General features: G+C 41.2%; 1 protein-coding gene and 1 long non-coding RNA gene across 8 annotated transcripts in view; one reads left to right on the plus strand and one right to left on the minus strand.

Moving 5' to 3' along the window:
- Dbp80 (putative ATP-dependent RNA helicase Dbp80) overlaps positions 1–26,862 on the plus strand; it is a 203,323-nt gene that overhangs the window by 58,833 nt on the left and 117,628 nt on the right. The gene's annotated exons all lie outside the window — the stretch shown is intronic.
- The window catches only part of LOC139353190 (uncharacterized), a 140,127-nt gene continuing 124,909 nt past the window's right edge, over positions 11,645–26,862 (minus strand). The window contains exon 3 of one of the 2 annotated variants that reach the window (XR_011604355.1): positions 11,645–12,271. This is a non-coding gene — a long non-coding RNA (uncharacterized lncRNA). Of the gene's footprint in view, positions 12,272–17,356; positions 18,510–26,862 lie in introns of those variants that run through there. The other variant, XR_011604354.1, reaches the window with a different exon arrangement.

The following is a 26,862-nucleotide window of genomic DNA, read 5'->3' on the forward strand; positions in this document are numbered from 1 at the left end:
CCCGCTCTGTGCATCATGAGTCTGATGTTGACTAGGTATTGTTTGAAAGTCTCTCCCCGTCGCTGATCTCTGGTGCGGATCTCATCCTCGAGTCGCTGAAAGTACCTGGGTGGCAGAAAGAAGTCAAGAAACGCCTTCTTGAAGTTCGTCCAAGATTTTCCTAGCAGCTGGCTTGTCCGAAACCAGTGCTCAGCTGTATCCGTCAAAAGACCAGGGATGGCCTGCGGCATCTCGTTCCTCGAGGTGTTGGATGAAGGTTATGGGGTCCGTGGTCCCGTCAAAAGTGATTCCCCAATTCTTCAGCTTTTCCGCTAGCGTGGCTGCGGACATCTCTGATTTCCTGGGAAAAATTTCCCGCTTGACCGGATGGATCTCCGTGTCTCCGACTACATCGGCGGCACCTCTGCCTTCCAGTGCTGGCACCTGAAGCTGTGTTGGACCCGGTGGGTGTGGGTTCGGAGTCGGTGAACGCTGCTTCCTATCCGTTAGGGCGGCTGTAATTTCCGCCTCGCATTCCTGTAGCCGCTCGGCTATCTCCAGCACGTGGTCGTCCCGATTATTAAAAGCAGCCAGCCGGCTCCTCATTTCCTCAACTGTTCCGGTTGCTTCCAAGGAAAAGTCCTTCAGAATCGCCTCCAATTCCCGCTTCCGGAGATACGAAATCCAACGCGCCCCCATATTGCTGTGAAATAATAGTTAACTGGCAAACGACAGGAAAAGTTTCGATAGGACGAGAGAAATTCTTGGACGAGGGTCAAACGATGTTCGAACTGGTTAAAATCTTCATTGAAAATTTTATTTTATTTGTTACCAAGAATTCACTGAATTCCCACGTGCAACGATGGTGACCACAATCCGATGTCAAACGACGATTTAATTCCTAAATTTTCTCGACGGTGATTGAATTTTGTTCGACGACGATGTAGTTTTAAATTTTTCCACGACGATGTTTTTGAGAGCTGCCGATGCACGTGTTGACTCGGCGATGGTTATATGAGAAGCCCCCAACGATTTTATCCCGTTGCCTGTACTTGATCGACTCCTCCTCGTGTGAGAGGGACGACGATGAGAGTGAAAACGAAAAAACAAAATGGCTGCGCTGTAGAGAGCATACGTTAGCTTTTCCCTACCTCGTGCTTTCGAAACTCTCGTGACCTGAGTTGGCTAGCCTAGAGGGCTCTCGCTCTCTCTCTCTTTCCGATTATCTGCCTGTATGTGTTTCGTCCTCACTTGATTTGCTGGCCACGTGAGCTTGGAACAAAGAATCTCTGATTTTAGGTTATGTACTTTGCTCTGCTTAGAAATACATGTATGTGTGTCTGCGTGCGTTAGAAATTTCTCGCTGTGTGTGGGTATACTTTTGTATAAGTTCTCCCGAATGCCATGTGCTCTGCTTAAATTCTAAGTTTTTTTTCTGAGGTTATGTTCGATGCGTTGGTATATTTTTAAATATATATATATTTCCCTGTTTCCTGCCCTAGAAATTTTTGTGTCCCTCGATGTATGACTTTCCTTACGTTCCGACTTAAAAATTTCGCTTCTAAGGGACTGAACCGAAAATTTTCAAACTCTCTGTACACAGATGGGTCTTTAGGCCATATTTAGGTCGTCTAAAATTTCGTAAACCCCATGTCCCTGTTCGGGCGCCATTCTGTAAAGAAGTCTCGTAGGCTGGGATATACTCAGTCCCGCCAGGGTCTCTACCGAAAATATTTGTAAAGATATGGGACAAAAAGGTCTAAGACGAAAATCGGTTGGCTGGCGTGAGATGTAGAGTGCCAGCCACCGGGGTACGGAGTGAGAGAAACAGTTTATTCGGTGTCTGTAGCACAGTGAAAAGCGTCAGCGGTAACGCGCATTTGGGCCTGGCTCATAGCATTCGCTACGAGAGGGCCGAGAGAGAGGGGATCGATTATGGGGACAACTTTTCCCTAGGGCAGAATTTATGGCCTAAAATCTAGGCATTTGTCTGGAGATATTCATATTTATGCGTGGCCAGCTTGATTGAATTTTTTTCCCTACGAGTTGCATTAAAATCAGGCGAGAAATACATTTATTGGGGTATTTTTATTGATTCATTTGTAACTCGAGTTTCTACTTTATTTTGTTTTCCCAGTGTAGTCGGGCGCGAGTTGGCTCAATACAGCCGGCAGTGATAGAAGAAGAAGAATAAGTTTTCCTTTAAAAAAAATATTTCCCGAAGTTCCTTTGGAAAGGGGGTGTGGCAGTGCGTAGTATTTTTAATATCTGAGAAATATTTTTATTTAATTAATGAGCAACAGGTTTCCTAAAGTTGGGTCGCTGGTCCTGGGCCGGCACACTCTCCTCGAGGTCGTCTAGGTAAACTCCTTCCTGGGTCACTTGGCATCAGCCCGAAGGCAAAAGACTCCTGTTGTCCACATAAATTTGCTCTGCTCGCACTTCTGATCCCGTGCGCCGCCTTTGCAAGAGTCCCCTGCTTCTCGCACTTTTGGTCCGGTGCGCCGCGTTTTCCAAAAGTCACCTGCTCGCACTTCTGGTCCGGTGCGCTGCGTTTTCCAAAAGAGAGACCTGTTTCTGATCCCGTGCACCGCCTTTGCAAAATTGACTCCTCGCACTTCTGATCCCGTGCACCGCCTTTTCAAAAGAGCCCTAGTCAAGCTTTTCCGCCGCGTTTTGTTCAAGTTTTCGGCTGCTCTGGGTTTTTTCCACTTGTCGAAGTTTCGGTACTCCTTTTCTCTCGCTCTTCCCTTGGCGCGTGCCAATTTTCGGGGGTTGTTTTCCTCCTCGATCGCATGTCCTCTCTCGCTTGCTCCTGTGCGGCGCTGCACTTATCGTGGTGAATATTTCGTTGCTCTCCTGGTGTGTGTGTGTGTGTGGCTACTGCTGATGTGAGAACGGAGGGGGAAAAGGTAAACAGAACCTATCGCTTAGGCTGAGCTAAAATAAATATTGTGTATCAATATAACTACAAATCTTGTGATTATTGGCTAAGCTTATATATTAAATGCACTGTACAATGTTTTTTTTACAAAGTTATTCGCGAGGGTTTTGTTTGCGTTGTTAGCCGCTGTTGTTGTTGGCGCTGGCGGCCGATGCTGTTGCCGCTGGCGATGTTGTAGCTGCTAGCTGGCGTTGTTGTTGGCGCTGGCGGCCGATGCTGTTGGCGCTGGCGATGTTGGTGGCGCTATTTGTGATGGGTCAAACGACTCCTCACAAGCTGGAGTTGTTGGTCCATTTTATTGTGCGATTGTGCCTAACCGAAGTAGACACTTCTGGGTCACACCGCGGGACAAGGGGGTAATGAGCACTTGTCGCTGACACGGGGACGCTTTGCTGGCAGGACGATCGCGTCGCGTCAATGGTAACGATGGTTACTGCGATGCCGGACCACAGGCGATGCGGAACTGCTAGTTGAGATAGTGTATTACGAGCCCTATTCCCAGAGGTAGGAGGTAGAACCGCGGAGTTATGATGTGTGTTGATAACTGATTTATTCTTCATTTGATACATGCTTATATACTACTTGGAACACGGAAGTTTAGTGTAATGATTAGTGAAATAAGCTATATTCTAAAGTAGGTCAGAGAATTATGATTATGGTAGTAGTTTGTATAGTTGGCTCGGCTGACACTGCAGTGAGACATATAATATGCTGATCAGCAATCCTCATATGCTGTGGGTGCTACTGAGCGCCTGGTACTGTTCCCAACTTGGCTACTGCATGGTTTGTCGGGTGTGGTCATGTTGAGCACCTTTGGGTACGAACATTCTCCCCCCCCATTGAGGGGCACCCTCAATTAAGGCGTGATGTCGGTCAGCCCTTGGCCGAATTGTATTGAAAGCACCTATCAAATCATTGACCGAGGAGGATTTTTCCTTCAACTGCGGCGGTTCATGTTTGTGATTTAGGTCATTCATACCTTCTTGATGCTGCCTAACACTCCCCTTTGCGATAAAATTGACATTACCGTGAAGACTGAAATTGTGCCCTCGTAGAACTTGATCATTTGGCACGTCTATGGTATGTGAACCTTCTGCAACAAAACTAAGATAAATCTTGGTTAAGTTTAGAAATATTGAACAAAAGTCAGTCTTCTTGTAGGTTTTACATTTATGAGAAGTCTGTTCTATACTAATTGGTTTCTCTCTTGCAGTATAAAGTTCAGCCAGCTGCAATGAACCATTATATGTATCGGTTGATTCTCGATCGGACGAATCAGTGTGGGTAGTTCTTGATTGGCTACATATATCTTCAGGCTCTTTTATGTTATGATCCATCAACGCTTCGTTCATTAAATGAATCCCTTCTTCATCGAGTGAAATCTCATTTTGCAGTTTGCTTTCTTCTATATCAAATTGATTATTATTCATCGGATTACTATCTTTCGTTGGCTGATAACCAGCGTTCGGTCCTGCAAAATCACCTCTGTCTTCTACCAGAATAGGGTTGATTTCCGTATCAGATGAGGTTTCTTTATCGAGGAAACCTGTAATTACATAACCAAGCCTTGTGCCTTGGGCCAACGGTCTATTAGGTCCTAGTTCCAGAAGTTCACCGGCTATTGCACGAGAAAATACTTCAACCCCTAAGGTTAGGTCAATGGGTCCTGGTTGCCGAAAGTCAGGATCTGCTAATGGCAGTCTCTCGGGAATATTAAGATCGGTTGCAATCGGTACTGACGGTTGGTCTGTAATGACTGTGGGCATAATAAATACCTCTAATAGTGTTTCAAACCCTGATGTACATGATGAGAGCTTTAGTTTTGATCTAATTGCTGTTGATATTTTTCCTCTGATTCAGATATTTCAATCAGTGATATTTCCTTAAGAGATAGCAGATCTGCCATCCTCCTTGAGATAAGATTCACCTGTGATCCACCATCTATTACAGCGAGACATGTTTGTAGGTGACCCGTTGGCCCTTGTAATGATACCTTGGCGGTCGCGAGCAGAGTATATCCTCTTGGATTGTCGTAGCCTGCAATGGTTATTGCGCCGGCCACTGGATTGCTAGTCGGTCCTTGGTGTAACAGTGAATGATGCCGTTGCTGGCAGACTCGACAAGTGGTCGGTGATCCACAGTTTTCAACCTTATGAGCTGTAGGCAAACAATTTGTGCATGCTCCTACTTGAATAATGGCTTGGCGCGTGCCTTGGGGTCCATTTGCTGGACACGGCTACATGCTCTAAGATTATGTTGTCCTAGGTGACAAATCTTACAGCTCTCTTCGTTGTGAAGTGACTAATGGCGGAGTGTTGCTGTAGATTGAGCGCTTATCGTCTCCAGCATGCAAGCGCGCCGCTCAATAAACGTCAGTACACTCCTTAACGTTGGAATTTCCGTTGGTTCATCCGCTGAATTTTCCAGAGCGGTTAGCGACTGCATGTCTAGTTTTCTTCTGATAAGAAAACACATTATTGGAACCCAGGATTTTGTGCTATCGAGGTTTTTAAGAGTACCCATTGAGTTTTTATAGTGTCATGTAAGGCCCTTAGTTGGCGCGAGGAGCCGTCTCTAGGCTTATGGTCAATCATTTTTGCTATGGCGGCGAATACTAGTATTTTTCCGTTCTTGTACCTGGCCTTCAAACGCAACCAGGTGTCGTCATAGCCACCCTGTGAGAAGGCTGTGCCTGTCAAAACGTTCCTCGCTTCACCACGAAGCGAACTCTGTAGAATATGTAGATATATTGAGCTAGCTCTGCTTCTGCCAGGGCTGCGGCCCCAGGTGTGCTGTCCAACTTGCCTCAGCAACGCCCAGGTGCCTTTGTAGGGCTGGGGTGACGGTTGGGGCGTTTGAGGCTAATGTTAATGATGACTCCAATTCGTTGCATCTTCTCTGCAACTGTCGGATCACCGTGTCAATTGCGGAGTCTCCTTTGACTTGATCTCTTGTTGTGATCTTGATGTTGGCCGACGTTCGTCGCGGGGCCTTCGGAAGCCCGCTTCCAGTCGGCATGTTGTCCAGAAAGATATTCTGATATTTTTCGACCAGCTCCTTAAGTGCTACTAATCGTAAAGAATACTCACTTCCAGTGGGTAAAGCCGCTTGCTGGACTTCTTCATCTAGGTCGCAAAACTGCTGCCAGAGATCGTTTAACTATTTTAGCTTACCGGAATAATAGCCGTCTCGGTGGCGTCGTTTTGGGTGTCTAGTAATCGATTGTGTAAATCGATTCTTCTGTGACTTGTTTCCTCTATGAATGAAGTAGACATATTGTGTGTTTGAAACAAAGAAGCTGGATGAAGCTGTGAGTCCTGTGAAGCTGGATTAAGCTGAGTATCCTGTGAAGCTGGATGAAGCTGTAAGTCCTGTGAAGCTGGATTAAGCTGAGTTCCTGTGACGCTGGAAGAAGAAGCGTATCCTGTGAAGCTGGATGAAGATGAGTATCCTGTGAAACTGGATGAAGAAGCGTATCCAATCAAAGGTTCAGCCTTTGGTGGGAAGGGGGTTGCTTGAGTGTGATCCTTTGTTGTTAAAGGATCACGTCGGGGTCACCAATGCTTGTGCCTAACCGAAGTAGACACTTCCGGGTCACACCGCGGGACAAGGGGGTAATGAGCACTTGTCGCTGGCACGGGGACGCTTTGCTGGCAGGACGATCGCGTCGCGGCAATGGTAACGATGGTTACTGCGATGCCGGACCACAGGCGATGCGAAACTGTGCTGAGGTTGAGCTAACGTAGGTTAGCTGATAGTGGAGATAGTGAATAACGAGCCCTATTCCCAGAGGAAGGAAGTAGAACCGCGGAGTTATGAAATGCATTGATAACTGATTTATTCTTCATTTGGTACATGTTTATATACTACTTGGAACATGGAAGTTTAGTGTAATGATTAGTGAAGTAAGCTATATTCTAAAGTAGGTAGGTAGGTTAGGGAGTTTTGATTGTGGTAGCAGTTTGTGTAGTTGGCTTGGCAGACACTGCAAAATGTGCTGACTGTATTGGCGGGTCAGTGTGCCGTTGAGTCGGTGAGACGGTGAGCTAGTGAGACATATAATATGCTGATCAGCAATTCTCATATGCAGTGGGTGCTACTGAGCGCCTGGTACTGTTCCCAACTTGGCTATTGCTTGATTTGTTGGGTGTGGTCATGCTGAGCACCTTTGGGTACGAACATTCTCCCCCCCATTGAGGGGTACCCTCAATTAAGGCGTGATGTCGGTCAGCCCTTAGCCGAAGTGCATAAAAAGCACCTAACAAATCATTGATGGAGGAGGATCTTTCCTTCAACTACGGCGTTTCATGTTTGTGATTCAGGTCCTTCACATCTTCTTCATGCTGCTTAACACTCCCCTTTGCGATAAAATTGACATTACCGTGGGGACTGTCATTGTGCCCTCGTAGAACTTGATCATTTCGCACGTCTATGGTATGGGGTCTTTCTGCAACAAAACGTAGTTATTTCTTGGTTAAATTTAGAAATGTTGAACAAAAGTCAGGCTTCTTATTGGTTTTAAGTTGATGGGAGGTCGGTTCTTTATTACTTGGTTTTTTTTTTGTAGTATAAAGTTCAGTTAGCTGCAATGAACTATTAGGTATAACGGTTGATCCTCGATCGGATCAGTGTCGCTAGTTCTTGATCAAACAAAAACACCTCTTAACGAGGTAAAAAGTAGTGGCGAACGCGCTTTTAACAAAAATGTCTAATTTCAACAATTGTGTCGAAAAATGATATTACATTCGATAAAATAAATAAACTATATTAAATTTATGATTTCGGCCCGCAACAGTAAATATTTATTTACCTACACGTAGATTTTCCGTTGTAGCGTGCCGAATACATAAATTTAATATAGTTTATTTATTTTATCAACTTTAAATCATAATCATAAATAAAATCATGTCATAACTTTAAATCTATTATATTCAGACAATTTTACTATATGAAGAGTATTTAGCAAATTATCTTTTCAGAGATATATAGCATGGTTCTGTAGCATTAGTTGTTTAGATACTATAAGCATTTTAAATCTGGCTTTTTTTTCCGCTAAACTAGCGGGTTTTTCCAAAAGTCGTAAAACAAACGTTTTCTAATTCAAGCTACTATATACACGCATAGGGTTTCCAAAACCCTAAAACTAAGATGGGATGCAAGTTATCCAACCCGTGAAACGGTTCCACTTATGGAATTTATAAACAAATTTTTGAATTCAATCTCAGCTATGTTACCCTTGCCTTGAGCGACATTGCCTTTGCCTTTGTTTAAGATTCTGCCTTTGCCTTTGCCATTCACTTCGAGGGCCGCGCTTGACCGTCCTGCTAAGATAAATAAACCAATCGTAAAGTAAACACAAGCTACCGTTCGAAGCCCAAACTTTTCCGTTCAAAGCCCACAGTATTGCGTTCTAAGTTCAGAACATATTGCGTTCCGATTTTCAATCAAATTGCATCGGTCAGCATAATTTCATTTTACAACGAGATGCGACAGTTTCAGCATAAGCTTTTATTTTAAACGAAAATTAAAGTTCTGGAAGCTTAAGAAAAGGAAAGCTTCTGGCCGAGGTTCATCGGATAATTTTTTAGTCCTATTTTATCCGAGACCGCGATCGGTTCACAGTTTATAAAAAGTGTCTTGTATTAATTGAGTTTTAAGAATAAAAGTTTATCACCCGAGTTTTAAAAATAAAAAAATAAATTTCTTTAAATCATCTATTAACGACGAATTTAATTTGCATACAAACCCACAAACAAAGGGACAGACATTTTCATTTTGGGAAGAAGAAGAAAATCTTGTTTTTTGAATTACTTTTGAACGGGGCATCGGATTTCAACAAATGAGGTGTCATTCGACGCGTTTTCTCAATAAGAATAAAACTAGCTAAACAGCCTGGGGCTTAAATCCCCACCGTGTCCAGCAGCTCCAATTTTCTACATTTTTACTTTTACACTTTCACCGCTTTTTCTCCCAAACAAATCTATATTTTGAAAGTCTTGGTATGCAATCGTCTTAGTTTTTGCGATACCTTTCGACTGATGTATCACTCGTTACGATCGGACAATAATGGCAGATTTTCAATTCTGCGGCTATATATAGTAGTTGTCTTCGCACGCTATCTTGCGCGCTTCGCCACTACGTGTACTGCCGTCCACAGTGATTGGCTACATATATCTTCAGGCTCCTTTCTTTTATGATCCATCAATGCTATCTCATTCTCATTCTCATTCTGCCGTTTGCTATCTTCAAAATGATTATCATTCATTGGATTTTTATCTTTCTTTGGCTTATAAGCAGCGTTTGGTCCTGCAAGACCACCTCTGTTTTCTACCAGAATAGGGTTGATTTCCGTATCAGATGAGGTTTCTTTATCAAGTAAACCTGTGATTACATAACCAAGACTTGTGCCTTGGGCCAACGGTCTATTAGGTCCTAGTTCCAGAAGTTCACCGGCTATTACACGAGAAAATACTTCAACCCCTAAGGTTAGGTCAATGGGTCCTGGTTGCCGAAAGTCAGGATCTGCTAACGGCAGTCTCTCGGGAATATTAAGATTGGTTGCAATCGGTACTGACGGTTGGTCTGTAATGACTGTGGGCATAATAAATACCTCTAATAGTGTTTCAAACCCTGATGTACATGATGAGAGCTTTAGTTTTGATCTGATTGCTGTTGATATTTTTCCTCTGATTCAGATATTTCAATCAGTGATATTTCCTTAAGAGATAGCAGATCTGCCATCCTCCTTGAGATAAGATTCACCTGTGATCCACCATCTATTACAGCGAGACATGTTTGTAGGTGACCCGTTGGCCCTTGTAATGATACCTTGGCGGTCGCGAGCAGAGTATATCCTCTTGGATTGTCGTAGCCTGCAATGGTTACTGCGCCGGCCACTGGATTGCTAGTTGGTCCTTGGTGTAACAGTGAATGATGCCGTTGCTGGCAGACTCGACAAGTGGTCGGTGATCCACAGTTTTCAACCTTATGAGCTGTAGGCAAACAATTTGTGCATGCTCCTACTTGAATAATGGCTTGGCGCGTGCCTTGGGGTCCATTTGCTGGACACGGCTACATGCTCTAAGATTATGTTGTCCTAGGTGACAAATCTTACAGCTCTCTTCGTTGTGAAGTGACTAATGGCGGAGTGTTGCTGTAGATTGAGCGCTTATCGTCTCCAGCATGCAAGCGCGCCGCTCAATAAACGTCAGTACACTCCTTAACGTTGGAATTTCCGTTGGTTCATCCGCTGAATTTTCCAGAGCGGTTAGCGACTGCATGTCTAGTTTTCTTCTGATAAGAAAACACATTATTGGAACCCAGGATTTTGTGCTATCGAGGTTTTTAAGAGTACCCATTGAGTTTTTATAGTGTCATGTAAGGCCCTTAGTTGGCGCGAGGAGCCGTCTCTAGGCTTATGGTCAATCATTTTTGCTATGGCGGCGAATACTAGTATTTTTCCGTTCTTGTACCTGGCCTTCAAACGCAACCAGGTGTCGTCATAGCCACCCTGTGAGAAGGCTGTGCCTGTCAAAACGTTCCTCGCTTCACCACGAAGCGAACTCTGTAGAATATGTAGATATATTGAGCTAGCTCTGCTTCTGCCAGGGCTGCGGCCCCAGGTGTGCTGTCCAACTTGCCTCAGCAACGCCCAGGTGCCTTTGTAGGGCTGGGGTGACGGTTGGGGCGTTCGAGGCTAATGTTAATGATGACTCCAATTCGTTGCATCTTCTCTGCAACTGTCGGATCACCGTGTCAATTGCGGAGTCTCCTTTGACTTGATCTCTTGTTGTGATCTTGATGTTGGCCGACGTTCGTCGCGGGGCCTTCGGAAGCCCGCTTCCAGTCGGCATGTTGTCCAGAAAGATATTCTGATATTTTTCGACCAGCTCCTTAAGTGCTACTAATCGTAAAGAATACTCACTTCCAGTGGGTAAAGCCGCTTGCTGGACTTCTTCATCTAGGTCGCAAAACTGCTGCCAGAGATCGTTTAACTATTTTAGCTTACCGGAATAATAGCCGTCTCGGTGGCGTCGGTCGACAGAATCCTTGCCATAATTCTTAATGAGCTGTTGGATTTTCCCTTGCAGCTCGTTTTGGGTGTCTAGTAATCGATTGTGTAGATCGATTCTTCTGTGACTTGTTTCCTCTATGAATGAAGTAGACATATTGTGTGTTTGAAACAAAGAAGCTGGATGAAGCTGTGAGTCCTGTGAAGCTGGATTAAGCTGAGTATCCTGTGAAGCTGGATGAAGCTGTAAGTCCTGTGAAGCTGGATTAAGCTGAGTTCCTGTGACGCTGGAAGAAGAAGCGTATCCTGTGAAGCTGGATGAAGATGAGTATCCTGTGAAACTGGATGAAGAAGCGTATCCAATCAAAGGTTCAGCCTTTGGTGGGAAGGGGGTTGCTTGAGTGTGATCCTTTGTTGTTAAAGGATCACGTCGGGGTCACCAATGCTTGTGCCTAACCGAAGTAGACACTTCCGGGTCACACCGCGGGACAAGGGGGTAATGAGCACTTGTCGCTGGCACGGGGACGCTTTGCTGGCAGGACGATCGCGTCGCGGCAATGGTAACGATGGTTACTGCGATGCCGGACCACAGGCGATGCGAAACTGTGCTGAGGTTGAGCTAACGTAGGTTAGCTGATAGTGGAGATAGTGAATAACGAGCCCTATTCCCAGAGGAAGGAAGTAGAACCGCGGAGTTATGAAATGCATTGATAACTGATTTATTCTTCATTTGGTACATGTTTATATACTACTTGGAACATGGAAGTTTAGTGTAATGATTAGTGAAGTAAGCTATATTCTAAAGTAGGTAGGTAGGTTAGGGAGTTTTGATTGTGGTAGCAGTTTGTGTAGTTGGCTTGGCAGACACTGCAAAATGTGCTGACTGTATTGGCGGGTCAGTGTGCCGTTGAGTCGGTGAGACGGTGAGACGGTGAGCTAGTGAGACATATAATATGCTGATCAGCAATTCTCATATGCAGTGGGTGCTACTGAGCGCCTGGTACTGTTCCCAACTTGGCTATTGCTTGATTTGTTGGGTGTGGTCATGCTGAGCACCTTTGGGTACGAACATTCTCCCCCCCATTGAGGGGTACCCTCAATTAAGGCGTGATGTCGGTCAGCCCTTAGCCGAAGTGTATAAAAAGCACCTAACAAATCATTGATGGAGGAGGATCTTTCCTTCAACTACGGCGGTTCATGTTTGTGATTCAGGTCCTTCACATCTTCTTCATGCTGCTTAACACTCCCCTTTGCGATAAAATTGACATTACCGTGGGGACTGTCATTGTGCCCTCGTAGAACTTGATCATTTTGCACGTCTATGGTATGGGGTCTTTCTGCAACAAAACGTAGTTATTTCTTGGTTAAATTTAGAAATGTTGAACAAAAGTCAGGCTTCTTATTGGTTTTAAGTTGATGGGAGGTCGGTTCTTTATTACTTGGTTTTTTTTTTGTAGTATAAAGTTCAGTTAGCTGCAATGAACTATTAGGTATAACGGTTGATCCTCGATCGGATCAGTGTCGCTAGTTCTTGATCAAACAAAAACACCTCTTAACGAGGTAAAAAGTAGTGGCGAACGCGCTTTTAACAAAAATGTCTAATTTCAACAATTGTGTCGAAAAATGATATTACATTCGATAAAATAAATAAACTATATTAAATTTATGATTTCGGCCCGCAACAGTAAATATTTATTTACCTACACGTAGATTTTCCGTTGTAGCGTGCCGAATACATAAATTTAATATAGTTTATTTATTTTATCAACTTTAAATCATAATCATAAATAAAATCATGTCATAACTTTAAATCTATTATATTCAGACAATTTTACTATATGAAGAGTATTTAGCAAATTATCTTTTCAGAGATATATAGCATGGTTCTGTAGCATTAGTTGTTTAGATACTATAAGCATTTTAAATCTGGCTTTTTTTTCCGCTAAACTAGCGGGTTTTTCCAAAAGTCGTAAAACAAACGTTTTCTAATTCAAGCTACTATATACACGCATAGGGTTTCCAAAACCCTAAAACTAAGATGGGATGCAAGTTATCCAACCCGTGAAACGGTTCCACTTATGGAATTTATAAACAAATTTTTGAATTCAATCTCAGCTATGTTACCCTTGCCTTGAGCGACATTGCCTTTGCCTTTGTTTAAGATTCTGCCTTTGCCTTTGCCATTCACTTCGAGGGCCGCGCTTGACCGTCCTGCTAAGATAAATAAACCAATCGTAAAGTAAACACAAGCTACCGTTCGAAGCCCAAACTTTTCCGTTCAAAGCCCACAGTATTGCGTTCTAAGTTCAGAACATATTGCGTTCCGATTTTCAATCAAATTGCATCGGTCAGCATAATTTCATTTTACAACGAGATGCGACAGTTTCAGCATAAGCTTTTATTTTAAACGAAAATTAAAGTTCTGGAAGCTTAAGAAAAGGAAAGCTTCTGGCCGAGGTTCATCGGATAATTTTTTAGTCCTATTTTATCCGAGACCGCGATCGGTTCACAGTTTATAAAAAGTGTCTTGTATTAATTGAGTTTTAAGAATAAAAGTTTATCACCCGAGTTTTAAAAATAAAAAAATAAATTTCTTTAAATCATCTATTAACGACGAATTTAATTTGCATACAAACCCACAAACAAAGGGACAGACATTTTCATTTTGGGAAGAAGAAGAAAATCTTGTTTTTTGAATTACTTTTGAACGGGGCATCGGATTTCAACAAATGAGGTGTCATTCGACGCGTTTTCTCAATAAGAATAAAACTAGCTAAACAGCCTGGGGCTTAAATCCCCACCGTGTCCAGCAGCTCCAATTTTCTACATTTTTACTTTTACACTTTCACCGCTTTTTCTCCCAAACAAATCTATATTTTGAAAGTCTTGGTATGCAATCGTCTTAGTTTTTGCGATACCTTTCGACTGATGTATCACTCGTTACGATCGGACAATAATGGCAGATTTTCAATTCTGCGGCTATATATAGTAGTTGTCTTCGCACGCTATCTTGCGCGCTTCGCCACTACGTGTACTGCCGTCCACAGTGATTGGCTACATATATCTTCAGGCTCCTTTCTTTTATGATCCATCAATGCTATCTCATTCTCATTCTCATTCTGCCGTTTGCTATCTTCAAAATGATTATCATTCATTGGATTTTTATCTTTCTTTGGCTTATAAGCAGCGTTTGGTCCTGCAAGACCACCTCTGTTTTCTACCAGAATAGGGTTGATTTCCGTATCAGATGAGGTTTCTTTATCAAGTAAACCTGTGATTACATAACCAAGACTTGTGCCTTGGGCCAACGGTCTATTAGGTCCTAGTTCCAGAAGTTCACCGGCTATTACACGAGAAAATACTTCAACCCCTAAGGTTAGGTCAATGGGTCCTGGTTGCCGAAAGTCAGGATCTGCTAACGGCAGTCTCTCGGGAATATTAAGATTGGTTGCAATCGGTACTGACGGTTGGTCTGTAATGACTGTGGGCATAATAAATACCTCTAATAGTGTTTCAAACCCTGATGTACATGATGAGAGCTTTAGTTTTGATCTGATTGCTGTTGATATTTTTCCTCTGATTCAGATATTTCAATCAGTGATATTTCCTTAAGAGATAGCAGATCTGCCATCCTCCTTGAGATAAGATTCACCTGTGATCCACCATCTATTACAGGGAGACATGTTTGTAGGTGACCCGTTGGCCCTTGTAATGATACCTTGGCGGTCGCGAGCAGAGTATATCCTCTTGGATTGTCGTAGCCTGCAATGGTTACTGCGCCGGCCACTGGATTGCTAGTTGGTCCTTGGTGTAACAGTGAATGATGCCGTTGCTGGCAGACTCGACAAGTGGTCGGTGATCCACAGTTTTCAACCTTATGAGCTGTAGGCAAACAATTTGTGCATGCTCCTACTTGAATAATGGCTTGGCGCGTGCCTTGGGGTCCATTTGCTGGACACGGCTACATGCTCTAAGATTATGTTGTCCTAGGTGACAAATCTTACAGCTCTCTTCGTTGTGAAGTGACTAATGGCGGAGTGTTGCTGTAGATTAAGCGCTTATCGTCTCCAGCATGCAAGCGCGCCGCTCAATAAACGTCAGTACACTCCTTAACGTTTGAATTTCCGTTGGTGCCTCCGCTGAATTTTCCAGAGCATCTAGAGACTGCTGGTCTAGTTTTCTTCTGATAAGAAAACACAGGATTGGATCCCAGGATTTTGTGCTGACATCGAGGTTTTTAAGAGTACTCATTGAGTTTTTTATAGTGCCATGTAAGGCCCTTAGTAACCGCGAGAATAATAATAATTTAATACAATAATTTTTGCTATGGCGGCGAATACTAGTATTTTTCCGTTCTTGTACCTGGCCTTCAAACGCAACCAGGTGTCGTCATAGCCACCCTGTGAGAAGGCTGTGTCTGTCAAGACGTTTTTCGCTTCACCACGAAGCGAACTCTGAAGAATATGTAGTTTTTGACTGGCCGAATATGGTTTATTATGTACCAACTCCACAGAGAGATCATGGAACCGTGGCCAGTCTAGATACTCGCCGTTGAACTCCGGAATGCTAATTGGCGTAAGTGCCAAGCTTAGGCTCATTGGCGAGTCGTTTTCTCGAAGCAGGTTCATTTCGTATTCCTCGTATAATGTGTGGAATTGAGCTAGCTCTTCTTCTGCCAGGGCTGCGGCCCCAGGAGTGCTGTCCAATTCGTCGTGGGCTTGCCTCAGCAACGCCCAATGGAGATCCAGGTGCCTTTGTAGGGCTGGGGTGACGGTTGGGGCGTTCGAGGCTAATGTTAATGATGACTCCAATTCGTTGCATCTTCTCTGCAACTGTCGGATCACCGTGTCAATTGTGGAGTCTCCTTTGACTTGATCTCTTGTTGTGATCTTGATGTTGGCCGAAGTTCGTCTCGGGGCCTTCGGAAGCCCGCTTCCAATCGGCATGTTGTCCAGAAAGATATTCTGATATTTTTCGACCAGCTCCTTAAGTTCTACTACTCGTGAAGAGTACTCACTTGCAGTGGGTAATGTCGCTTGCTGGACTTCTTCATTTAGGTCGCAAAACTGCTCCCAGAGATCGTTTAACTGATTTAGCTTACCGGAATAATAGCCGTCTCGGTGGCGTCGGTCCTTGCCATAATTCTTAATGAGCTGTTGGATTTTCCCTTGCAGCTCGATTTGGGTGTCTAGTAATCGATTGTGTAAATCGATTCTTGTGTGACTGGTTTCCCCCTATGAATGAAGTAGACATATTGTGTGTCTTGGAAACAAAGAATCCTTTGAAGCCGGATAAAGTAATCGTCTGTGTGTCCTGTGAAGCTGGATGAAGCTGAGTATCCTGTGAAGCTGGATGAAGCTGAGTTCCTGAAAGAATCCTGTGAAACTGGATGAAGCTGACGTTCCTGTGACGCTGAAAGAAGAAGCGCATCCTGTGAAGCTGGATGAAGCTATGGTTTTCAGAGCGGGTGGATGTAGTGAACTTAACGGGACTTCTTACCAGTCAGAGGTTCAGCCTTTGGTGGGAAGGGGGTTGCTTGAGTGTGATCCTTTGTTGTTAAAGGATCACGTCGGGGTAACCGAAGTAGACACTTCTGGGTCACACCGCGTGACAAGGAGGTAATGAGCACGGGGCACGGGGACGCTTTGCTGGCAGGACGATCGCGTCGCGGCAATGGTAACGATGGTTACTGCGATGCCGGACCACAGTCGATGCGGAACTGCGCTGAGGTAGAGCTAACGTGGTTAGCTGCTAGTTGAGATAGTGTATTACGAGCCCTGTTCCCAGAGGTAGGAGGTAGAACCGCGGAGTTATAAGGTGTGTTGATAACTGATTTATTCTTCATTTGATACATGCTTATATACTACTTGGAACACGAAAGTTTAGTGTAATGATTAGTGAAATAAGCTATATTCTAAAGTAGGTCAGAGAATTATGATTATGGTAGTAGTTTGTGTAGTTGGCTCGGCTGATACTGCAACATGTGCTGACTGACATTGTCGCGTCAGTGAGCCGTTGAGTCGGTGAGACGGTGAGTAAGTGAGACATATAATATGCTGATCAGCAATTCTCATATGCAGTGGGTGCTACTGAGCGCCTAATACTGATACTGCAACATGTGCTGACTGCATTGGCGGGTCAGTGTGCCGTTGAGTCGGTGAGACGGTGAGTTCGTGCGACATGTAATATGCTGATCAGCAATCCTCATATGCTGTGGGTGACCGAATTGGATTTATTCAGTAGTCAATTGAAATATAATTTATTTTTATATTTTTTATCAATGTGTTTAATTTGCACTTATGTTCTTTTCAAGATCTCTTAGTTGCACTTCCGAGCTAGTCGATTAAGTTGTTTACTTGTGGGCAATTCCACGCGCTGATCTGGATATCCTAGTAGTTTAGAAATATCCTTTTAATTGATCAGTAAGCTTCGTATTTCGAACTTTTTTTCCATACTTTTTTTTTAAAGAGATCCTACCGACTGCGCCATTTACATGAGTCGTTCTTCGCCCGAATAAAAAATGAGGAGATTTTTTATGTTTTTTGGTTATTCTTTATTAGAACGTTGGAATGTTACAGAATTGGTTAGAATGAAACCTCTGTTTGCGTCTTAGAATTTACTGTTAGTGCATTAGGTGACGCAATCGCAAGTGGATGATGCGATCGCCACTTCTTTGTTTATGCTTACATAATTCGGTCTTATTAGATTTTGCGATCTTATTGGATTTTCACGCTTATGGAATTACGTCGTTGTTGACGTTCGGACTTAATCAATTTTCTTTGTTTGTTTGCATTGCGGGATCTCAAGCTTCTGTAACGTTTTTAATCAAAGCCGTAATTGGCGATTCTGTTTGTTTGTGAACGGTTTCGTTCTTTGAACTGGTGGCCGTTGAGAAATCGCAGTGCAGACACGTCACTATATATTAATGCTTGTCGATTTCTACAGCCCCTAAAAAGTGATAAATCGTAGCGAGATATCAACAGACGCCTTACAGTTACTTACAGTTTAAAAAAATTCACATTTTTAAAGTAAGACGAGTTGTAGCCAAATTAAACATAACATAAACTAAACATAAATCACCTAAATTGGTTAGGTGCAACTCGAAATACAATTAAAAACACTAACACGCCAATCAAAATTTCTTTACAAAAATCTTTAAAAAACCTTATCTGACTTTCAAAGCAAACGGTCGTGTTTTTTTCTGCGCTCCGAATTTTTTTTCTTTTTGGGCTTGCCTAAGACGCCTTTAATCAAAACTTCTAATATTCGGTCCCTAAATTGGTTAGGCTCACTATTTCGTACGCTTCGCGAGTGAGTTTATACAATTCTGTAAAAAATTTTAGTCAATCCATTTGCAATTTTAATTTTATGTTCTGTTTTTTCTGTTTTTGTGTTGTAATTTCTATTGCTTTCCTTTGTGCGTTGTTCGTCGAACCTGCTGTGGTGTTTTGTTGTTGTTTTTTGTTTTTTGTGCGTGTCCGCCAAAGCTACAGAGCTGTTTTGTGCTGTTGTTTTTGTACGCGCATTAACTGCAGTGCTGCCAGGTTTTCCAAGGCGAAAGTGGCCTAAAAGTTTCTGAAATTGGACAGAAAAAAGGCTAAAAATGGCTAAATCAATAAAATGCTCGATTGCAACAGATATATATAGTATTTAAGAAAAATAATCTAATAATTAACTGAGAAACGGCCAATTATTTTTTTTGAGTAACTACGCCCATCGCAACCACATGCTTTTTGGAGGCGGCGGGGTAGCGCACACCATAAATTTTGGCGTTTGTTGTTGATTTGCAGAATGCGCAATAGACTCTATGTGGATTTGTACAATCCCTGCGAATATAGTCCTTAAATTCTTCATCCTGCAGCCAAACATCACGAATACTTTGCTTATATTATACTTTGGACATCTTTAACACACCACAAAAAAAGTAAGGAGTGACAAAACGATCTTAAATAGTTCACATACCCAAACCACTCAGTTAAATACCATTTCCGATATTTTTGTGAACCACTATTAATCGGAACAAGCCAAGTCAATGCAAAAATGTGTAAAAAAGAATAGTATATTAAAGACAATTTTAACAAGAAAAAAAGTTAGCTTCGGCAAGCCGAAGCTTATTTACCCTTGCAGTTATAATTTTTAAATTTAAAAACACAAAAAATGATATTCCCAATAGTAAGATATGTCAAAAAACACCGAAGCTATAATTTGTTTCATATTATTTTCCTACCAATTTTCCGATCGTTCCTATGGATATAGTCGTCCGATTTTGATAAAATTTTATTCGAAATTCAGAACTAATTAAAAAATGTTATTTCCAAGCGTAGGAGGTTATATGTTAAAAAACACCGAAGCTATAATTTGTTTCATGTTATTTTCCTACCAATTTTCCGATCGTTGCTATGGCAGCTATATGATATAGTCGTCCGATTTTGATAAAATTAAATTCGAAATTCAGAACTAATTAAAAAATGTTATTTCCAAGCGTTGGAGGTTATACGTTGAAAAACACCGAAGCTATAGTTTGTTTCATATTATTTTTCCACCAATTTTCCGATCGTTCCTATGGCAGCTATATGATATAGTCGTCCGATTTCGATAAAATAAAATTCAAAATTCAAAACTAATTAAAAAATGTTATTTCCAAGCTTAGGAGGTTATATGCTAAAAAACACCAAAGATATAATTTTTATACCCGTTACTCGTAGAGTAAAAGGGTATACTAGATTCGTCGGAAAGTATGTAACAGGCAGAAGGAAGCGTTTCCGTCCCCATATCACTAGCCGAGTCGATCTAGCCATGTCCGTCTGTCCAGATGAACGCTGAGATCTCGGAAACTATGGGAGCTAGGCTATTGAGATTTGGCGTGCAGATTCCCGAGCTTCTTACGCAGCGCAAGTTTGTCTCAGCAATGTGCCACGCCCACTCTAACGCCCACAAACCGCCCAAAACTGTGGCTCCTACAGTTTAGATGCTAGAATAAAAATTTTAACAGAAGTGTATTGTTCTTATCAATACCTATCGAGAGACCCAAAAAAAAGTTTGCCACGCCCACTCTAACGCCCACAAACCTCCCAAACCTGTGACGGCCACAGTTTTCATGCTAGATAAAAAATTTTAACTGAAATGTATTGGTCTCGTCAATACCTATCGATTGATAAAAAAAAATTTTGCCACGCCCACTCTAACGCCCATAACGCTTAAATCTGTCTACCGCCGGTAGGTGGCGTATTTTAGTCTCGCTTTGCTGCTTGCATATCTTCATTTCCCTTTGGTCCCTTTAGCTGAGTAACGGGTATCTGATAGTCGAGGTACTCGACTATAGCGATCTTACTTGTTTTTAATTTTTTTGTCCGATTATTCCTATGGGAGCTATAAGATATAGTTGTCCGATCCGGCTGGTTCCGACTTATATACTACCTGCAAAAGATATAAGACTTTTGGGAAAGTTTCAGCCCGATAGCTTTAAAACTGAGATACTAGTTTGCGTAGAAACGGACGGACAGACGGACAGACGGACATGGCTAGATCGACTCGTCTAGTCATGCTGATCAAGAATATATATACTTTATGGGGTCGGAAACGTCTCCTTCACTGCGTTGCAAACTTCTGACTGAAATCAATATACCCTCTGCAAGGGTATAAAAATGGCTTATAGCAAATTTAAAAAAAAGTGGCAAATGTTTTTCAAAGTGACCAGGCACTAAATGGCTAACCTGGCAGCACTGATTAACTGCAAAACGCTACCGCTCTTCCGCACTCTCGCATTCTCTTTCTTAACTGTTTCCCCTTAATCGGTAGCTCAAGCAAACAGAGTTTGTGCTCCTCCCGCCATTAATTAATCAAAGCTGACCAGTCCAAATATTATTACTCCCCATTAGCAGCACCTCTGTAGGTCAGTTATATTTCCGTGTCAACACGGGTTTATGAAACGTAGATCAACAACCACTAACCTTTCGTAACTAATATCCTTTGTGATAAAGGGATTTGAAAAACATCTTCAAACAGCCGTCACTTACACTGACTTTAGTAAAGCACTTGACTCTGTGAATCACGTTCTTCTGGTTAGAAAACTGCATTTATTAGGGTTTCCTGTTGATCTTTTAAGATGGATCTTAAGGTATCGGAATTGCAGAACACAAAGAGTACTTTTTAGAAATTCCCTCCCTAGTTTACACTACTTTGCCTCCGGTGTCCCACAAGGGAGCCACCTGGGGCCGTTAATTTTAACTTTATTTATAAATGACCTTCCCTTACTTATAACTCATTCTCGCGTACTAATGTACGCAGATGTTGTTAAATTATGCCTGCAGTACAAAAATACTTTTTGCCAGTCCGACTTTACAATCCATTTTAAGATCATAATTCTTAGTTTAAGAACAAAATTCTTAATTTAAGAACGTTTCAGCTCGTTTTTATATTTTGTTCTTAAAATAAAAAAAATTGTTCATAAACTTTTTCTTATATCAATTTCGAAATACTGCGTGGCCTAGCCGGGCTCAACCCGCGCCCCGAGTTGCGACTTTAAAATAATTCGGTCGTGAGGGAGAGAATAAATGGTCTGACTTAAACAATTTTTGACTTTACATGTGTATTAATAACACTTTGTTACAAAACTGGACCTTTATTTATTTACCTCGATGGATGCTAGAAAATCGTGTTCGCTTTCAATCGAAATTTTAAAGTATGTTTGGGAGGTTGAAAAAACATGCTTTTTTGCTTTTTGAACCGCAATTATAGACAAACGGAATCTTGGTTTGTTAGTTTGTGAAAACGTTGTGGAACTCTTTGTCTTTAACTTCCACACTCAAAACAATTTTAGGATAATAGCGGTCAACATAATAGAAATTCCCACGCCTTTCATATTTAAAAGATCAAGCGTTAAGGGCAATATTCAAGGCTAAGACTGATCACTGTATAATAATAAACTTGGAACAACATTAAGAAGTTAGTTCTTCTTAATCAAATATAAGCCAAGCTAAGGCACTGTTATAGACGTAAATCAATTAAATTACGAATTTTTAGCAGCCGATGAACCTAATTACTGAACTGTGATAATGGATTTAGATTTGTATGTGTCAGTAAACGTGAATTCGTGGATCGCATCTTTAAAGTCAAGTCAAGTGCAAATGGTCTAAATAATTTGTGTCCCAGATTTATCAAACCACTCCTTCCGTACGTTCTAAACCATATTACACATATTTTGAATACAGTTTTTACAACATCTTTTCCTATAATGTGGGCGAAAGCCAAAATTCTTCCTTTGTTGAAGCCAATTGTCAAGTGCAGGAAAAGCTTTCGAGACGTTAATAGCCTTTCAAATAAAAGACTTTTTTGAAAAAAAATTTCTCACATTTGACCGATAAACAGTTCGGATTTAGGGAAAGAGAAGTTCCACGACTGCTATACTAATTGTTGGAGATACATCAGAGTACAGCCTATCGACAGCAAGGTAAAATTTTTAACTCTTATAGATCAAAGTAAGTCTTTTGATGTTGCCAGCCATCTAATTCTGTGTACGAAACTTAGTAATCTTTATAACTTTTTGCGAAGGATCATTCCTAGGACCTCTGCTTTCTTCAGTGTATTTAAATGACCTCCCAAATGTTTTGTCTAAATGTAATAAAAATGTGTAAAATTAATGAGTGTTTTGTTGACTGTAATGAAGAGATTTGTAAAATAAGTATCTGTGCAACGGAAAATACTTTATGTATCAAAATGCATGGTAATATATAAAAAAACAATCGAAGCCTTCTTTCTCAACAATCGGAAATTGCATGAAAGCAAAGTAGAATACTGTTTGCAAGCAAATAATTTGGCTGGCAACAATGCTTGCTGGTCAATTGAAGTTTACGGTGAGAGGGTGACTGCCCCCCTATTCCCCTGGCCTAAAGCTCAGTGGGTGACATGCAAACAAGATAACGGCGAAGGCCGGAGTAAGGTTTAAGGTTTCTTTATTCAAATAAATGTAAAACATAACTGATGGACTTAACTGTACGATAAACGCTAGCTTGGTGGGCATGCCGACCGCGCGTCAGTGGAAAATGGAACCCAAGCGCGGCCCCAAAGGCGGGTATGCTGAGTCGGTATCTAGAAACACTAGGGTGATCCAAGAATCATCCAAGATTTCTACCAACTTTTTGTTACCCTTCAGTAACGTTAACTTATATATACTGTATATACTTTGTTTGGTCGGAACCACTTCTACCTGTTACATACTTTTTCCCGAATACAATATAACCTTTTACTCGACGAGTAAGGGGTAAAAAGTTTTTTTTAACCCTCTTAAAATTTTGGTCGGTCATAGAGCAAGCCAAAGTTAGAAACGGAAGGAAAAAATGGACTGTAAAGTCTAAAAATAGGTAATCAGTATTTGTCCTCTCCCTTAATTTTAAACTATACGACACTTATTGAAAACAACTAACGTCTTTAATATAAACTTAATGTTTTTTGACGATAATTGTTTAAAATGCTATGCGTTTCTTTCTTATGCGGAAATAGGTATATGTTAAATACTGCATACTTTAAAACGAGTCTAAACTTAATCGGTTATTATGCTTTTTAATTGCGGCTTTAAAAAAAAATTATTGAAAAATACAAAAGTAAGTTAAGTTCTCTAGCCAGTGTAAGCTAAAAGAATATAAAAAGACAGCAACTGGACATTTTCTTGTGCTTATCACATTTTTTAAATCTGTGCCAGGAATGACTGTTTGAAGGGATTTAATCAGTTAAAATCTAAACTTATTGCCAAATTTAAAATGAAAAAATTGCATAAGCGTCACAACGGGAAGCGGGGTTTGATCTCTTTTAAAATAAAAATTGAAAAAAAAAATATTTATAAATATATAAAATACAAATTGTACGAAAATAAATAACTAGGTGATATTTTTGCCCATTCTTTGGCGCTGCTTCGACTTTTTATACCCGTTACTCGTAGAGTAAAAGGGTATACTAGATTCGTCGGAAAGTATGTAACAGGCAGAAGGAAGCGTTTCCGACCCCACAAAGTATATATATTCTTGATCAGGATCACTAGCCGAGTCGATCTAGCCATGTCCGTCTGTCCGTCTGTCCGGATGAACGCTGAGATCTCGGAAACTATGAGAGCTAGGCTATTGAGATTTGGCGTGCAGATTCCTGAGCTTCTTACGCAGCGCAAGTTTGTTTCAGCACAGTGCCACGCCCACTCTAACGCCCACAAACCGCCCAAAACTGTGGCTCCTACAGTTTTGATGCTAGAATGTTGTGGATTTGTACAATCCCTGCGAATATAGTCCTTAAATTCTTCATCCTGCAGCCAAACATCACGAATACTTTGCTTATATTATACTTTGGACATCTTTAACACACCACAAAAAAAGTAAGGAGTGACAAAACGATCTTAAATAGTTCACATACCCAAACCACTCAGTTAAATACCATTTCCGATATTTTTGTGAACCACTATTAATCGGAACAAGCCAAGTCAATGCAAAAATGTGTAAAAAAGAATAGTATATTAAAGACAATTTTAACAAGAAAAAAAGTTAGCTTCGGCAAGCCGAAGCTTATATACCCTTGCAGTTATAATTATTAAATTTAAAAACACAAAAAATGATATTCCCAATAGTATAAGATAATATGTCAAAAAACACCGAAGCTATAATTTGTTTCATATTATTTTCCTACCAATTTTCCGATCGTTCCTATGGATATAGTCGTCCGATTTTGATAAAATTTTATTCGAAATTCAGAACTAATTAAAAAATGTTATTTCCAAGCGTAGGAGGTTATATGTTAAAAAACACCGAAGCTATAATTTGTTTCATGTTATTTTCCTACCAATTTTCCGATCGTTGCTATGGCAGCTATATGATATAGTCGTCCGATTTTGATAAAATTAAATTCGAAATTCAGAACTAATTAAAAAATGTTATTTCCAAGCGTTGGAGGTTATACGTTGAAAAACACCGAAGCTATAGTTTGTTTCATATTATTTTTCCACCAATTTTCCGATCGTTCCTATGGCAGCTATATGATATAGTCGTCCGATTTCGATAAAATAAAATTCAAAATTCAAAACTAATTAAAAAATGTTATTTCCAAGCTTAGGAGGTTATATGCTAAAAAAACACCAAAGATATAATTTTTATACCCGTTACTCGTAGAGTAAAAGGGTATACTAGATTCGTCGGAAAGTATGTAACAGGCAGAAGGAAGCGTTTCCGTCCCCATATCACTAGCCGAGTCGATCTAGCCATGTCCGTCTGTCCGTCTGTCCAGATGAACGCTGAGATCTCGGAAACTATGGGAGCTAGGCTATTGAGATTTGGCGTGCAGATTCCCGAGCTTCTTACGCAGCGCAAGTTTGTCTCAGCAATGTGCCACGCCCACTCTAACGCCCACAAACCGCCCAAAACTGTGGCTCCTACAGTTTAGATGCTAGAATAAAAATTTTAACAGAAGTGTATTGTTCTTATCAATACCTATCGAGAGACCCAAAAAAAAGTTTGCCACGCCCACTCTAACGCCCACAAACCTCCCAAACCTGTGACGGCCACAGTTTTCATGCTAGATAAAAAATTTTAACTGAAATGTATTGGTCTCGTCAATACCTATCGATTGATAAAAAAAAATTTTGCCACGCCCACTCTAACGCCCATAACGCTTAAATCTGTCTACCGCCGGTAGGTGGCGTATTTTAGTCTCGCTTTGCTGCTTGCATATCTTCATTTCCCTTTGGTCCCTTTAGCTGAGTAACGGGTATCTGATAGTCGAGGTACTCGACTATAGCGATCTTACTTGTTTTTAATTTTTTTGTCCGATTATTCCTATGGGAGCTATAAGATATAGTTGTCCGATCCGGCTGGTTCCGACTTATATACTACCTGCAAAAGATATAAGACTTTTGGGAAAGTTTCAGCCCGATAGCTTTAAAACTGAGATACTAGTTTGCGTAGAAACGGACGGACAGACGGACAGACGGACATGGCTAGATCGACTCGTCTAGTCATGCTGATCAAGAATATATATACTTTATGGGGTCGGAAACGTCTCCTTCACTGCGTTGCAAACTTCTGACTGAAATCAATATACCCTCTGCAAGGGTATAAAAATGGCTTATAGCAAATTTAAAAAAAAGTGGCAAATGTTTTTCAAAGTGACCAGGCACTAAATGGCTAACCTGGCAGCACTGATTAACTGCAAAACGCTACCGCTCTTCCGCACTCTCGCATTCTCTTTCTTAACTGTTTCCCCTTAATCGGTAGCTCAAGCAAACAGAGTTTGTGCTCCTCCCGCCATTAATTAATCAAAGCTGACCAGTCCAAATATTATTACTCCCCATTAGCAGCACCTCTGTAGGTCAGTTATATTTCCGTGTCAACACGGGTTTATGAAACGTAGATCAACAACCACTAACCTTTCGTAACTAATATCCTTTGTGATAAAGGGATTTGAAAAACATCTTCAAACAGCCGTCACTTACACTGACTTTAGTAAAGCACTTGACTCTGTGAATCACGTTCTTCTGGTTAGAAAACTGCATTTATTAGGGTTTCCTGTTGATCTTTTAAGATGGATCTTAAGGTATCGGAATTGCAGAACACAAAGAGTACTTTTTAGAAATTCCCTCCCTAGTTTACACTACTTTGCCTCCGGTGTCCCACAAGGGAGCCACCTGGGGCCGTTAATTTTAACTTTATTTATAAATGACCTTCCCTTACTTATAACTCATTCTCGCGTACTAATGTACGCAGATGTTGTTAAATTATGCCTGCAGTACAAAAATACTTTTTGCCAGTCCGACTTTACAATCCATTTTAAGATCATAATTCTTAGTTTAAGAACAAAATTCTTAATTTAAGAACGTTTCAGCTCGTTTTTATATTTTGTTCTTAAAATAAAAAAAATTGTTCATAAACTTTTTCTTATATCAATTTCGAAATACTGC

This window comes from Drosophila suzukii, chromosome 3 (assembly GCF_043229965.1).
Source record: "Drosophila suzukii chromosome 3, CBGP_Dsuzu_IsoJpt1.0, whole genome shotgun sequence".
In the NCBI taxonomy this organism is placed as follows: Eukaryota; Metazoa; Arthropoda; class Insecta; order Diptera; family Drosophilidae; genus Drosophila; species Drosophila suzukii.